This window comes from Phasianus colchicus, chromosome 8 (genome assembly GCF_987193195.1).
Source record: "Phasianus colchicus chromosome 8, bPhaCol1.hap1.1, whole genome shotgun sequence".
NCBI lineage: Eukaryota > Metazoa > Chordata > Aves > Galliformes > Phasianidae > Phasianus > Phasianus colchicus.
This window is the reverse complement of record NC_143443.1, coordinates 4,929,546-4,947,170: the sequence shown is the minus strand read 5'-3', so window position 1 is coordinate 4,947,170 and position 17,625 is coordinate 4,929,546.

Sequence of the window (17,625 nt, the reverse complement as noted above, 5' to 3'; positions counted from 1 at the left end):
TGTCAGCACTCAACAGCATGCATTTGAAATGCGTAAGTTCATATTCCACATGCACACGCAGAAGCCTGTTTTTCTTCTCCAACTTTATAAAATATGAGGACATTCATTGTTAATCCATATAAATTTTATCTCAAGCTGTGAACAACACAAACTCAACAGTTACTTCACCCTACGGTGTGATTGGTGCGTAAACATTTCCTCAAATTCTATACGTGGGGAGGAATAACTGCACACATCAGTACAAGTTAAGGGCTGACCTGCTGGAAAGGAGCTCTGTGGAGAAGGACCTGGGTGTCCTGGTGGACAATGAGTCGTTCATGAGCCAGCAGTGTGCCCTTGTGGCCAAGAAAACCAATGGTATCCTGAGGTGTATTAAATAGAACGTGGCCAGAAGATCAAAGGAGGTGATCCTCCCCCTCTGCCCTGCCCTGATAAGGCCACATCTGGAGTACTGCATCCAGTTCTGGGCTCCCCAGTTCAATAAAGAGGACAAAGAACTTCTGGAGAGAATCCAGCAGAGGGCCACAAGGATGATTGAGGCCCTGGAGCATCTCCTGTGTGAGGAAAGGCTGAGTGACCTAGGGCTGTTTAGCCTGAAGTAGAGAAGGCTGAGAGGGCATCTTATCACTGCTTATAAATATCTAATGGGCAAAAGACAAGTGGATGGGGCCAGGCTCTTCTCAGTGGTGCCCAGCGACAGGACAAGGGGCAACAAACCCAAAGTAGAACACAGGAAGTTTCATCACACCATGAGAAAGTGCTTCTTTACTTTGAGGGTGACAGAGCACTGTAACAGGCCATCCAGAGTGGTTGTGCAGTCTCCTTCTCTGGAGATATTAAAAACCCATCTGGACACTTGCCTTGTGGCAAACAAAACAGATTAAGACAAAATGAAGGATGCTGGGATAGTAGCTGGTTCCATCAAAGGATGTTGCACTTTTGGGGTATTTTCCCAAAGCAGAACATTTGAATATTATTGTTTCATCCTTCCTCTTAGCTTTCATCCCCAACTCAGCTACGACATGTGTGCTCCTAATGGTTGGTTTGCAGTCAGGGAGAACCATGCTCTTTGTCTCTGGTGTGAGTAATTCTATTCCTTCCTTCATATGAAGCATATAAATAATTTTTCACCTATCCCACTAACCAGTGCTTAGAACTAAACCACTTTTCCCGACTGTGATTGCTAAAATAGCTATTAGGCAAGGCATGCAGATGAAGTTTTTTTCTCAACTAGCATGTTGTAAAGAGACTGGGGCTATATACCTATGTTTAGCATACAGCCCAAAGTATTGCATCCTGTATTTCTACATGGGATGTTGGAAACGCTTCTGGTAGCTGGGGAGGAAGTGCACAAGTTGCAACAAATAAGAAAAATTACCCTTGGCACAGCTCATAATGACTAACTGAGACACCATTAACAAAAAAAAAATGCATCCCAGACCTTTCAAAATAGTTTTCAACAAGAAATATTACTAAATTGAATGCATTCCTTGGAGGAAATGATTACTAAGTAACCAAAATCCTAGAAGCCCAGGATGCTTCTTATCAATCTGAGTTCCTGATATTCTCTGCTTTCAGCTGACCATAAAATCTAAGTACTTCACTGAGTAAAATTCTGTCCAGCAAGAGCAAAATTGAAGTAGTTTTTTTTAAATTCTGATTTTAGCATTATTTATCAGTCTCTTAAGCACCATTTAATAATTATTTCAACAGATATATATAGGAACCATTCTTAACAATGCCCTTGTGATACACCAAAGCTACCACGACACAACAGAAATGTGTGTTTTACTCTCCAAATCATTGTAATTCCTGAAATTTTTGTCACGAGCGTAAATTGAGGATGCCAAACGCAGAAGGATCTGAAAGCAAGTATGGAAAATGCCATCAAAACGGCTTGTTCCAAAGTATGTTGAGGCCAACAAAAATCTTAGAGTACATCATAATCTGTCCTACACAAAGCCCTAAATAAAAATTCAAATCTTTCCAGGAATTGGTACAAAATAAAGACAACAACAAGTGAGAAAACTTATGAAGCAATCAGTCATCAGCAGATAAAGTTGAAATTACTTATTATTATAAATCACTTCCCCCCCCCACTAAACTTACACCTTTTCCATCCCATTTTATACACTCTACTCCAATTAATCAGGCAGAATGGAAATACATAGTGTGCTTCAGATCTTGGAATACTTTTAGTTCCACTGCCCACTGTAGGGTTAGTCATAAACTCTTAAAAGCATACCTGGCAGAAAGGTGTGTGCTTGGTGGGGCCCCTTCCTCTCCCACGTGTGCCTGCAGCTGACCAATGCTCCAGCAGCAGCTCTACTGCACAGGATCAACCCTGGAAAGCATCCAGCCTATTCTTTCTTAATTTCTCCTGGAAATGAACACAAAGGAACAAAGACTGTCAAAGTTAAGAAGAGTTTGAGGCATCCAGATAGTGAATTACTACCAGCTACTTCAGTTTCTGAACTTGTCACAAAGGGGAATTAATGCTGTTTATAAATCTGTGAGGGAAACACCGTAGTGCACCTCCAGTTTTAAATTCTTACCTTCTCTAAAATTATAATTGTGTACTAATATGGTTCTTTCTTTTAGTCTTGATCACTTCTGATAGTAAATAATATTGTTATACTCTTTGGATAAATAGTATATTTATCATAGCTGTTGCATTAAGAGAAAAAAGAAAAAAGGAGGGGCTTTATATTTAAATAAATGGTTTCAATTATTTTGTAACGTTATTAGAGTGATCAGAGACAAAGGAGGGCTATAGAAGCACAGGAAATTATATTAGAAAGAGTAATAAAACAGTTACAGAAAAAAAGTAGAACTTAAAATAAATTTTATACTCTTGCGAAGTCCAAAGTTGATAAAGACTAGAGGCAAATTAAGACTTCCTCATCATCTTCAAGAATTAAATTGCATCCAAAGGAATTGGTTTCTCTGCCAAGAATGACCAAATTAATATCAGATCAAGCCAAATATCATTGCTCACTTTAACACTTGGAAAAACAGTGACAGGAGAAACAATGCTATCAGCAATTAACTTCGGGTAGATCCTAGAGAAATGAACTTGGAATTAAAATTACCTCATTCTATTAACAGTCATTCAGAAATTTATTTTTTACCAGAACGTTTTATTGTAGTACTGCCTAGTACCAAGGCAGAGCGAACCACCACAGGAATGGGTTTGCTCTCAAGTCCTGGGTAAATTCTTTTATCACAATTTCCTTATATTCAAAACAACGTTTGTATAGCTCTGTAATGACGCTTTCTGTAGCTCCACTACCAGCATTTTGCTCGGGCTCTCGTTAGGAGTTCTGAATTGTGTTCAGCCTGTGCGTGGCTTCCGTGCAGAGAAGTACTTCTCATGTTTGAAACATTGCCATTCGAATACCTTTGGGGCAAGTTTGGAAATTCATGTCTTTAAACTTGAATTGTTCACAAGTAGCAATGCTGAACAACACTGACCCGTACTTCTCTTGCTGTAGCCAGCCATCTCCCATCTCTGACTGGAGCTCATCCCATATGGCCTAGGCCACAATTTGTCCCAAGGTGGCCAGATTTCCATACTCTAAGATGTCTTTTAAGCAGCTTTTTCTCTTGATATGACATAATAGATATCAAATGTAAAGCAATTGCCTGGGAGAATCACATCAAGGTTAATAAGTGCTATTAACATGATCTTGGATATCATATTTCTGCTATGTAAGAGGTTCAGTGACTTAATGGGTAACACTTCAACAGCTACCTTGAAAGTCCAACACAGCACAAGTTACAAATCAAGGAGTATAGTTACTTATCCTTCCAGACAAAGAACTTGCTCTATCAAACTCCAAGAAAACACTTTTGTGGCACTCCGCTTTAGAGTTACATTTCAACGACCCTTTTACATAGAAAAAGCCCACAGGATATCATCATATCATAGCTTAATCAGGAAGAAATAAGCCAGATCTTTCATCTTTAAAGTCACATTTTCCAAGCACTTCACCTCTTGGTGGACTTTAAGAATATAGAAAAAAAAAAAAACACTTTTGTATAATTATTATTAATATTACCATTATTTTTGCACAAAGGAGTCAGAATAAACTGTTTCTCAGCACCTCTGTGTAAGTATGAAGAAGTTTTCTATACTGAGCCTAAAAGATTATAAAGAGTTAGAAAGCAAAGCAGTTGAGAATCCTGGTTTTATCACTGTCAAGTATTTCAATTTAACTGGAAACAGAAAAACACTAGGAAAAGACAAAAAGAAGTGAAACAATGCCTGCAGCAAGATAGCTGCTAAATAAATATTTAGAAGGGAACAAGAGATCGAATGTCAATTGATAAATACCTCCATGGAATTTTTCTATATACAATTACCCATAGTAGAAGTTGTGATTTCTGAGAAAAAGAAAAAGTGTTGTCTGAAAATGTTAGAATTTTGAAAGCAATGGAATTAGCAAAATTTAACACAACTTCCAATCTTGGAGTTTTAAAAAAACAGCAGACAAAAAAAAAAAAAAAAAAAAAAGATTCAACTTTAAAACCAGTTAAGTGCCAACATACATTGCACATACCAATTATTTTCATTATAGGTGTCAATATTTATTTGTTCAGTGAAAAACTAAAGAAGCATTAATTACTCTAAAATCCCAATTAGTAATTCTGAATCATAATAGTTTGTCTTTGCCTGGGTGTACTATGAATCCACCAATGCACAGCCCTCTTCATAGTGGTTATTCTCTACCATTCAATAATCAGGGATTTGGTACTAATAATGTTGCCCACAATGTCAGAGACAGATGTTGGTGGTATAGGAGTAAAGGTTGAACCTTTCCACCAATATTCCATTATATTTTGTTCCTTGTGACAGATGGCAGCAGAGGGGCAGTCTGACAAAATGGCATCTGACAAAGAAATGCGTATGAAGCAAAGCTGTGTCACTCAATTCTTTCACATGAAAAAAATAACACCCACTGAGATTAATAAACTTGCTGAATGTTTATGGAGATCAAACAGTAGATGTGAGCACATCAGATGGCCATGAGTGTGGCATGCAGGATCTTGTACATGGCTGGTGAAAATGCATAGCTAATGGTGGTGATTATGTTCAAAAATACTGTTTTGAAGGTGAGAATCTGCTCCATCAAACAGCGCTGTGCTCTTTGCATCTGCTGTAGCTTCCATGGAAATATTATAAGCATTACTTTCAGAGTGACCTACCTGTTTTTTATGCAAATAGAGACACGTATGTGAGTGTAGACATATTTTAGGATGAAGATGTTAAAATCATAGAATAAACAGAACAGGACACATTCTGGCTGTAGAAAAAACTTCTGTGACTTCAACACATTAGGTATAATGGGAGCCATCCATCAGCTGTGATACAGAAGTCACACAGCTCAGTTTTGAATACAAATACACATGTGTAAATATGCCTGGATTTGATAGCAATACAATACAGAATGACTTCATTGAATCTTATTTTTAAGTTCCAATGATGTGTATGTGACCCACCAGGCTGTTCCGGCAGCCAGAAATCCAAGTAAGTTTCTCACCATCAGCTGGCATTAATGTTGGACTCCATGAGGACACATTTTTTTCAAGGGCAAATTCTTGTATGCTCTCAGTGTGATGCTTTCACCCTAATGCGCATCTCAGCTTCACCACAAATGCTCTCTCACTCCTCCCTCCCAGCTCCTGTTGCGCAGCAGTTCTTCCCTTCCTTGAATCTGCTCTCCCAGAAATGCACCCATGCTCATGGCTCAGCTCTGGCAGAGGTGGGTCCTTTCTGGAGCAGCTGGAGCTGACTCTGAGCTGACGTGGGGCAGCTGCAGAGCTCTGCTCACAGCAGCCACCCTGCAGCCTTGCACTCACCAAAACCTTCCCATATAAATCCCACACATCCAACCACAAAGCAAGATCAGAATTCCTCTATCTCCTATCCAAACAAAATGACAGTGATTGTCCCCCTCTACTCGGCTCTTGTGAGGCCCCATCTGCAGCACTGCATCCAGGCCTGGGGCCACCAGCACAGGAAGGACGTGGAGCTCTTGGAGCGGGTCCAGTGGAGGGCACAGAGATGGTCAGAGGGCTGGAGCACCTCTCCTATGAGGAAAGGTTGAGGGCATTGGGCTTGTTTAGATTGGACAAGAGAAGGCTCCACGGAGACCTTATTGTGGCCTTCCAGTACTGAAGGGAGTGTATAAACAGGAGGGGGTACAAGGGTACAACTGTTTACATGGGTTGATAGTGATAGGACAAGGAGGAATGGTTTTAAACAGAGACAAGGGAGATGAGATGAGGGAGAGGTTAGATATCAGGAGGAAGTTTTTCACCCAGAGGGTGGTGAGGCACTGGAAGTTGCCCAGGAGGTTGTGGATGCCCCATCCCTGGAGGCATTCAAGGCCAGGCTGGATGTGGCTCTGGGCAGCCTGGTCTGCTGGTTAGCAACCCTGCACGTAGCAGGGGGTTGGAACTAGATGAGCACTGTGGTCCTTTTCAACCCAGGCCCTTCTATGACTCTATGAAATCTTCATTTTCAGCTATATATAGGTCCTGTGCTGAAAGTGCTATAGCATGTGTTATTTCAGCATGATGAGGAGACAAGAACAATGCACAGTGTAAATTTTCCTTATATTACTGTGTTTACATGAGGAATAATGAATCGTACTGCAGATCTTGCTGCTCTCCCTCTAAAGGCAGGGAAAGATCATTACTTCTACACCCTTGATAACAAGCCCTGGATTCAACTCAAATTCAGCCTCTGCTTCTCAGCTCTGCTGTGCAATAGGCACCCACAAAAAACCTTCCTCTAGCTGCTTGAGACAAACAGCTTTTTAAATGGAAACTGCTCCTAAGAAATAAATATGCTGTATATAAATTCAAAATTATATACAGATATGTATGTGAAGAACAAAAATCCTATTAACGTTGGTCCATTAGAGTCAGTGTCTGCATTTGTTGGTTTTGCATAAACTGTCCTTAAATATCAAGTTGCCTTTCTGTTCTAATACAAGGAAGCTTTTAATGATTAAGTATCCTTTTGATAAAGCAGTGATATAATTTTAATTACTTCTCCATTAATGGCCTCACCGTTAATTCTTACGAGGTAATGTACAGAATGGTTTCTTGTCTGGTCCTTGCTTCATATCCTACTTGTTCATTCTAAAAGCTTCTTTTGATTGAATTAAGAATGAAAAAAAAAAAAATCAAGCAGGCAAATTTGTAATACAGCTAACAACATACACAATCTGACATCCTCCATAGCACATTGCTTACATACAAAACTGAGATAAGAATTACCGCTAAGATGAAAAAGTGTTTTTCATCTTAAGACCTCATTTCCAATCTCATGAAACTTACTAAAAATATGTTCCTTTTGAGATATATATTTGCAATTTCAATGCTAGCAACGCCAGCCAAAGTGGGAACTTTGAAGGAAACATTAAGCTCAATTAGTTCAATCATTAAAGTTATGCAAATGTAAAAACTTATTCTTTCTTTTTCAACATGGCTACATTTTAGTAGAACTCATAATATTCAAGAAGTGAGAATGGAATATAAATGTAAAAAACTTAACGGCATCATCAAGTGATGCCACCCTGATCTAGTGCCAGATGTGGAGACTAGCAACTCTTCCCGTGACGGAAGCTAGAACTAGATAACCTTTAATGTTCCTTCCAACCCAAGCCATTTTATGATTTTACATTTCTATGATCAAAGGGTGAAATTCAGCTCCAGCCATAGTCAATAGCAGAGTTCCTTTGTATTTCAACAGGAAATTTCAACAGCATGTTTTCACTTAGTTTTTCACCTGGCAACTGAGAACTGACTCAGTTTTAAAAGGGAAACTGTTGGGGTTACATGCCTATAGGAAAGGCAAGCTTTTACTACGTGCTAATAGGTAAGGAAGTTCTGAAACAAAATGCAGTAAACAAAAAGAGTGCTAGCAAGTCAGACTTGTTCTGCACATCATATGAAGTCTTTCTTACCTATGACAGTACTTGCCATCGAGTTGAAATGACAAAAAATCACATTCTTTGTCACAAGACCATGCCCTGCAGCAATGTCCTACAAGAGGGAAGGTTTTTCTCTTACGCTGGTGTTGCTTGCTCTTCAGCAGCTATCTATGTCTATCCATTTCAAATACGGGAAGAATAAATTATATAAACTGTGAGGATCCCTGCTTCCTGCTGCCTTGCTCAGGATGGGCTAGAAAGTATTCCCCATAAAGTCAGCAGAGCTGCTGCTTCACGCCTAACCATGGCATTCTTGCAGTGGTGGCAGAAATTTTCATTCCCCTGCCAGGTTCCATTCCTGTAGTTACTGAATCAGTGCATAATTACATGTTATTTTCTTCAGTAAAAGCCATTAAGGTAAGGAAAATCACTATTTAATGACATAAATTTCTCTTGTGCTGTCGTAGTCATTATTAGAGTAAGATTTTTGGTTTGGCAGTCATCTTTGAAAGCAAACTGTGCAAGAGGTACTTGCCTTTGCAACTGGATCTACTTTTCCAAAGACCCCCAAAACAAAGAAAAACATACAACAAATCCAAACTATTGAACTAATTCTAAACAGAACTAAATTGAATAACGTATTTTCAAAATCAATGTTCAAAAGTGACCTGTGTGGCAGTGTAGTAATTCAAAGTCAAATGTTTCTTATCGTGTACTGAATTAAAGAGAACTCTCTTATTGGTTGCAATTTAGTCAGGTGAATCAAGTAAAATCCAGAGTTACTCAATAAGCAACATTTTGATATCCACACAAACTCTGATTTACTTGTTCACAAGTGGCCATGCTCATATTTAAAAAAAAAACAACAACAAACAACAAACCAAGGGATTTTGCTCAGATTTAAATGTATTGTAGAATCTTCTTTTTAATCATAGAATCATAGAATTGCTCAGGTTGAAAAAGAATTTAAAAGACCATCAAATCCAACCACAACCTAACCGTACTACTCTATCTCTAACAACTCTCTGCAAAATCATGTCCCTGAGCACCACATCCAAACGGTTTTTAAACACATCCAGGGATGGTGACACAACCACCTCCCTGAGGAGCCTATTGCAGTGCTTAACAACCCTTTCTTTAAAGAATTTTTTCCTGATATCCAATCTAAACCTCCCTTGATGCAACTTGAGGCCATTTCTCCTCGTCCTGTCACTTGTCACCAGTGAGAAGAGACCAACCCTGCTCTGCTGTAAGCACTTTCATGTATTGAAAGAGAGCAATAAGGTCTCTTCTCAGCCTCCTCTTCCCCAGACTAAACAGCCCCAGTTCCTTCAGCTGCTCCTCATAGGCCATGTTCTCCAAGCCCTTCGCAAGCCTCGTTGCCTTTCTTTGACCTTTCAGAGAATCTTGACCAATCAGGAAGATACTTCGAAAATAAAATATTAAAAACCAAGCAAAAATGAAACAAATTCAAACTGAGAGCAGAAGGAAGTACAATGTCTTCTTTCTTCCCAAGCTATGAAGGTCAGTTTTGATGTTCAACTACCGCATCGCACACTGGGATAATGAGGGTTTGCGTTCTTATTGTAATTCATTTTTCTCTCATGTTCGGAATCACCAACAAAGAAAATTACTCTATTTGCAGTGTTCTACACCAGCTTACTGTATTGTTAGGGCAGTGCATCACACAACTTACTAGATCAAAGAGACTGATGCCTACACCATATCTTTTTTCAACGTAAATAAATCAAGTTAAGCTCTCTTAGAAAACCTAAATATTTATGACCAAAAAATTGTGAGTGTCAAACCTTCTGGGCACCAGTTACATGACTCCTGATTCAGAACCATGAAATAATCATAAGAAAAAGCAGTCATATTGTAGAATTGCATTAAAAACCAAGAGTAGCAAAATCAATTTTAATTAGTTCCCAAAGAGTGAATGTGTAGAGATCCCAAATCTTTCTCCAATATATTAATTTAGCTTATTTTTTATTTGGTTAGTTTTATGGAATTCATCAAAGGGAAGCTGAGTGACTGAAAAGGTGCACATGAAAGCACTAACTGAACTGCATACAAAGAAGATGTTTCTACATTCTTAGAAATATTCTATCATTTTTTTTCTAATATATTCTGTTACAGAGCTAAGCACAAATATCTGGAGAACAGAACAACTCTCTATGGTTGTACATTCAGAACGAAGTACTTAAACGCATTATTTATGACCAAATTAAAATTGTCCATAGAAAAATAAAAAAGGCCGCTCCGTGTACTGTTTCTAAATTGTACTTTTAAACTTTTAATTAGATTCTCCTTGTAGATGGAGGGTTAGTATTTCACAGATAAGTGGTATCATAACAGAAATCAGCTGAGCTCTGAGTGAGGTTTGAATCCTAGTGCCATTTTTCCAAAGCTAAATTACATCACCTGGCTTTTCCTGAGGAACAGAATACAAACCTAGCTAGCTGCAGAAATTTTAGGCTATGAGTTTTTATTTTGTTTCCTCTGAATTTTAAATATCTGACTTGTAGTAAAACTGATATTCTGTTGCTATTCATAAGCGTTGACAAGATAATTGATTAGGACAGGCATAGGTTATGTCTGACTAAGAGAGACAATAAGGGATGGGTAATTTCTTCCACTAATTTTGCATTTCTTGTACCCTCTAAACTAGCTGCTTTAGTCCTAGATATTTTCTAGTTTGTAGACTATAGGAATTATGAAAAACGCCTTCTTTACGAAACTTCCCCTTTATACATTGAGAACTCCTGCCAGTAGTAAAACACTCCATCCCTAAGTGAAATGTTGCTGAAAACAGTGTAAATACTTTCCAATACCTTGCAGTTGAGCTTAGGGCTCATATTATCCACTCATACCACATGTCCAGCTCAGGGCAGGTGACTCTATGCAATTAACATTTGGTATCTGTAGTGCAGAGGTTGTAAACTCAGTTTTACAATAGCATTATATGATGCATAATATGTTTTAAGGAAAAGTGGAAGCAAGCGTCTGGAACTAGTGCCTTTTTGCATGGATAACATATTTGAAAATATACATACTGTAACATTCTCTCACCATGTGGTACATAAAATAGTGTTTCTTCCCTATAAAAATGTTGTTGTTGTAATACCTAGTCAACCAAATCTCACTATTCAATGGGCAGCGTGTTAAATCAATATTCCTGCTGTGTTTGCTTGAAGTACTAACCCTAAAAAAACCACTGTCAATAAATACTCTAAGTAATGCTAATAAAAGACAAATGAAACTGCAGCAAGCTGAAGATGAGAATGACCAGTATAGTGAATATTACTTCAATAGTCTATGAATTAAGTTCGTAAGTGCAGATTTCTTAACAAAACAAGTAAATATTTAGGTCAGTCAGGATTCATGGGGATCATCCTCATCAAAGATATCAGGTGTGCTCTTGACATGCACACAGAACTCATACACTGCAGACTCAACTACTGTTACAGCAGACAAAGATCCTGTAGGCTAGGTTTTAGTTACCTACAGAGAACCAGCACTGAGCAGAAGGAAATCTAGTTATAGAAGAATACTCTGAAAGATGGGAACCATCGTTACTGAGATGGGATGCTCCTGAACTGACCTTTCAGTTTCTACAGTAGTCTGTAAGCTGGGAGCACCAAATGGCAGGGTGCAGAAAAGTCTGTCTCAGTGAATATTATTTAAGTAGCTGTGATGAGTTTTCACATTAGGAAACACATATAGATACACAGAGTATTTCTGCAGTCCTACTTGTACAATACTTCCAGGGCTGCGCAGAATCAGTTTGCTTGATTCCATTGTAATTGGTGCCAGCTTAGAATTAAACTGAAGGTCGTGTACTTAATTTACCTAATTGCCTTGCTGTATGGGGTCTCTGTATTTAAATGATAAGCATATCATGACGAGAGGCATGACAAACTGTGGTTCAATACCAATGCATAAATGTAAAAGTATTGATGTACATTCTGCCACCAGACATTGTATAGGTTATACATCCATTACACAGCCACAAGTACATAGATCTGCTTCATCCTGAGCAGCTATATCCAAGTCATCTGTATTTTAGCCAACACCATCCATTAATTCTGAAACCATTTTTGTTAGTATGTTTTTGACATACTAAGCAGATATATTTGCTGGAGCAAAAGTGACCACACAGCATACTGCAAGTGCCTTGTGTATAACAACACAACACAAAATTCCCTTTTTTTTTTTTTTTTTTTAAACACCTTTCATCCCCTTAGAGAAGTACAATTTTGGCTTGTAATTGTAACCACAGCATCCACACTAACTGCTCTTTAAATAATCCAGAAAACATTGCTACCCATCAGCAATACACCAAGACTCTGGAGGCTCCTACTGCAGCCAGTACGCTTCATCAACCAATGTGCTCGGCAGTGACTAACAGAGTTTCTCTGTTCCCTCAGTGAAATGAGCTTTCCCGACACACATAGAATTGCTCAGGTTGGAAAAGACCTTCAAGATCATCAAGTTCAACTTCAGACGGTGCTAAGAACAGTTCTTTCTGGGTGTGCTGTACCGGAGCACTACAAAAGGCAAAGATATTTCCTGCATGTTTTGCAGTATGCACATCAGGTCTGTACCATCACTTCTTGCATGCTGCTAACTTCATTTTAAACAGTGTCAAGTACCTACCAGGCAAGTTGATCTAACACTGAAAGCCATCGTTTGGCATACTCAGATTCTTCAGAAGGCATTTATTGTTTTCCCTTTGTCTAGATCACTCAATGGGTTCAGCCCAACCAAGAATACTTTGTAGGATTTGTTTTATAATTAAGCCATAGTGGTATAAATGTAAAAATTCCTGTTGCTATTTGTTCTGTAAGCTTTGACCTGACAGTTGTATTGCCTGCAACTGCAGGTCTCCAAGATCCTCCCTCCATCTCAGAATTAACTTTTTTTTCCACCTTCTTTGTGCCACTTCTGTTACAGGCCTTAAACAGATGTTTAGGAAGTGACTTAGCAGTCTCAGACCAAGAACTAACAAACTGGGTAACCTGAAAAAACCTTTATTTGTCCTGATGAGAGGGAAAGTTTCATCTACTTTGATTTAAGTTCCAGTGCTTCATTCATAGCAAGGCTGCCCTGTGGTTGTCCCGGCTCTGCCACTTCCAAGCTTTCACCCGGAGGTTTTTACTCTGCCAGTAACTTCGTTCACATAGCTGGGCTGACACAGGAGCAAACCCATGGCTTGTTGCTCATTACAGAACTTAACCCGCTGGCAGAAACAAAGTAGTTTTTTGTTAACAGCTCAGCTCCCTGCTATCTTACAAGTTACTTACGTGAAAATCCCTCCTATCTCCAAGGCCCAGCTACGTGACAGAAAGGGCAAGACTCCTCACCTCTCCTTTTCAATTTTGTTAGTACAGGTCCCAAAGCCCTTAAGTGCAACTGTACTGCACACACACACACACCTTCTCACAGTCAGTTGTCTTATTTGGCCAGACCTTCAGACATTTCTAGAACATAAATAATTATCAAGCAGGTCCTCCCTGAAAGAGTATTAGAAGCTTCTGTAAGACAGAGGCTGCTCTCCAGCCACCACCATTAGTATGACTCAGGACAGCATTACTGCAGTCAGTGAAATATATTAATGTATTTGATAAGATCCTTCCTAAAGACTCGTTTATTTCCCAGTTTTATAGAAAACTAAAACTCCCGAAGCAGGATTTTCTTTTTCTCTTTATACTTGCTATGGCTTTTTTTCAGGATTATAATAAGTCCTATCTAGGAGTTTGGAAATGCTGTTCTTGTTTACCATAGAAAGGTCAGCAGTAGCCTAAATCCCCTCATAATTATCTTTTCCAGAAGAATGAGGTACAAGATAGTGAACATAATTTCAATATAATTTCAGCAGGGCAGGATCCATCCTTAAACGCGCTTCCAGTCACCAACTTCTCCTTTGATGATATGATTATTGTTTAAATGTAGAAGAAAGCAAGGGTTTTTATACAGTGTGGATGTTTTCACCTGCTGGATGAAAAAAAAAAATAGAAGCTCATAGCTTGAAGCACATCCAAGTAGTACTGGTAATTAAGTACTGGCATTTCATACAGGAAAGATGATACAGCTTAATAAAGTTTTAGTATCCTAACAACACACAAGAAGTTATTAAAGGGAAATGCAGATTCAGAATAGGAAACAACTTAGAATTCTTAGATGGGAAATTCAATCATAAATAAAGGGAATAAGGACAATTTAATCTGTTTAAGTCTGGGTAAGGAACAGGATCACACATCTGTATGCAGCACTTCAACTGCCCATACAGCTTTCTACAAATACCCATTACCGTATCACACATGGAACCTGCCTGTGGGAATCACTCAACTGATCTCGCCAAATATATACATGCAGCAATACCTTCTACCGGGAAGTCTGCACTCAAAAGAAATCAGAATCCTTGAAGTAAAGTGTTGTCTGAATCCACTTACTACCCTACAGCATTCTAGACCAATTCTATGTAGAACCAGGTCTACAGCGATTTCTAGATTAGGACATTATCCAAGAATATTTCATACATGGACAGAACTGCTTTCCAATTCACCCTTCTTGATATTTCTCTCTACAGAAATAAAGCGAGCCAGTGAAACTGAGGATTTTGCATTCTGAAGTTGAATTACATTATTACAACAACACAGATGGAATGTTAGATATAAAGCCGTATTTTTAGCCAAAGTAAGTTACCCAGAGTAGACAGAGAAGACACATGCAGCAATATATATTTATCATTTTTAGTCAATGGTTGATACATACTATCTTATATACCCTCTTTGAGAAGTATGATCATTTGAAAAATAATGTTTTTGCCTTCACCTCCAGGTTTCCCTTTGTGAAAACTGGTATTTTCACAGGCACTTGTGTAATTGCTCCAAGGTGAAACAACTGCCAGTTCTGTCAGGGGGCAGAGAGATTCACTGTAAGAATGGTGAAATTCCACCTCCATAGTACAGGCATGCATTTCCATACATTTGTAGTTTTCAGAGGCAATGTGCAATGTTTTTATGGTGACATAACCATTTCCAACAGCAAAATCTCTTAATTTCATGAAGGACTCAAGGTAGGACCAATATCATTTACCTTTATAATAAAGTATTTCTGTGATGCTTCTCTGGCACTGAGAGATCTGTTAGTTTTGGGAATTGCATATTTGAACTTAAAAATGAGCAAAAATATCTTCTTAAAATAGGAATTTGAAAACCTGGGAAGGATTCAGATTTCCAACTAAGAAAAGCAGGGATTTGGCTACAGAGCTCTGCAGAAGCACATAGTCACAATTCTCAGTTCTAGACTTAGATGTCCCATACAGATGTTGGGCAAAACTTCCTGGAAGGATGAATATACAGCCCTGCAATATTCTGATCAAGAAATAGCCTGTGAATGTGCATTAGAGCAGCAGTAGCCCCTTGCTACTAGCTTAAAAAAGGTCTCCAATAAACTCTTGCCCATTAAAAAATAGTACTGTTACTGTTGGAAGCTTTGGAGCCTCTTCTGTAAAAGAAAAATGATGATCTCTTCATTGCTTTAAACTTCTGATAAACAGAATGTCGATCTGGAGAAATATTCCTAGAATAAAAGACTTAAAGAGAGAATCAGCCAAGGGAGGGGCATGGGAAGAAGCAACTTCTTTGGAAAGTCTACTTCTTCTGGAAGGAAAGCATTACTTGTTCACAGAAGAATACCAGTGAATAGCTGAAAGCCTCCTGCTTTTAACCTTAATGGATATAAGCAGCCATAAATTAGTCAATGCTTCTGGAGGCAGTTAACATTTAAGAAGATGAAAATATGAACTCCTTTTCTCTGGACAATTTCATACTTCAAAGTAACAAGCCTTCAACAGTATTTTCCTAACTATTTAAGCATAGAAAGTCAGGAACACATTCCTAACTTCTTTTTGAAGGACATTTTTCTTGCTTTCCTATCCAATAGGGAATAGGAAAAGGGTAGATAACAGCGAGGCTGGAGAGCGTGGGTGGTCAGAGTGCAAAATATCAAATAAATATGGAGCTTTATCCATAATAAAGCATAGTAATATCCAGCTTCGTTGGCTCCATTATGCATCCACAACTATAACCCCAAGTCCTGCCCAGACACAGAGTTTAGTTCATCTCAGTAAAGCCAAAAAAGTTAGTTATGGAATCAAGTGATTTCCATCACCCGGAGCTTATCTGACACGCAGCTTTTACCACCCACAACCTCTCTGCTCGCATGTAAAGGAGAACAAAGTACTCACACAAAGTGACCAGCCCCTGAAGCAGGCTCTGTAGCTCATCTGACTGATGTGCCAGTGGACAGGCTGTTTGACACGGCCTTCTCCTATAGAGAGTGCACAAGTGTGTGCGCGTGTCACAGCCATGCTCCTTGCGGGCTGGTAGCGCTACTGCCCACACAGGGCTGGGCTGAGCTCGGTCAGGATCACTGATGCCCGCACCACCTCCATGACATGGTGAAGACACACGTCTGCAGCTCTGCCTTTTTCACTTCTTGTCCTCATTCCCTCAGGGTGCTCCCTGTTAGGCCTTCTGCTGCCTCCTTGTCTTGTTTTCACATGTATTCTCGCCTTCCTTTGAAGTGTCAGTGTGGAAAAATAACCCTTCAGATAGCATTAGGTAAGCTGCACTGAGCTGCAGTGACAGGAAGGGACAGAAGTCAGGGGCTATGAGGACACAGGGAATGATCAGGTCATGCATGCAGCAATGGGGAGACCCCAGGGTCTTAAGAGATCTTGTGCAATCAGGCATCAAAAACTGGAATTAGCTTGGCTTTTTCATCTCCTAGGTATGCTAAAGCTCAGGTTTTCAGGCTTTGCTTCCCCAGCACGACACTGAAAAACATATTTAAATGACAGCAGAGATTCTTACTTAGTCATATACTTCTAGCAGTGTTAGAAAAAAATGCTAAATAGCCTCGTGGTAAAATCCAGTGACTAGAAGAAACTACTGAAAAATCCTATACAGACTGGTGAAGGAACAATACCAAATTTCAGATGAAGAGTCACTGGGGATTTCAGAGAAAGCTTTATGAACTACCGCAGTGCCTGCTCAAATACATATTTATTTTATGAAACTAACTTGCACATTCTCCATTTACACAAGATATTTTCTTTCCTGAATATTGTTATCCGAATCAAAAAGTTCAAATACAACATGCGTGGAAGATAACACAGTATTGTCAGTGTAAATCAGTTCAACCACTGGACACAAATAATAAAATGTCTTGCCCAAGGAAACACCTCTCCAACACATCCCCTGCCCGTAAAGAATGCAACACAGAAGTTAACTTCTAGCACACACAAGGCTTTTGCCCTCTTCCCCTCTATCCTTGCCATTTGGTTTGCTTTTACGTTAGTGAACTGGAATTGCCATTGCAGAAGCCAAGCTTGAGAATAGTTTTCTGAAGTCCATGTTCCAACTGGGAAGCATAGTTTTTAAAAACACCCAAAACGCATTCTTGTAATCTGTTGCAATAACAAACCAGTATTATATTTTTCAGGTACCATCTTGTTATCAATTACTACAAGTTCACAGATTACTGTGATCTTAAAACAGCAGCAAAACTGTGTCAAAACTACAGGGGAAAAAGATTCTGCACAAGCAAAGCAAACTGAAAGAGCTAATGAAACGTGACAGCTGGAGAAAAAGACCGATTCATGTATCGC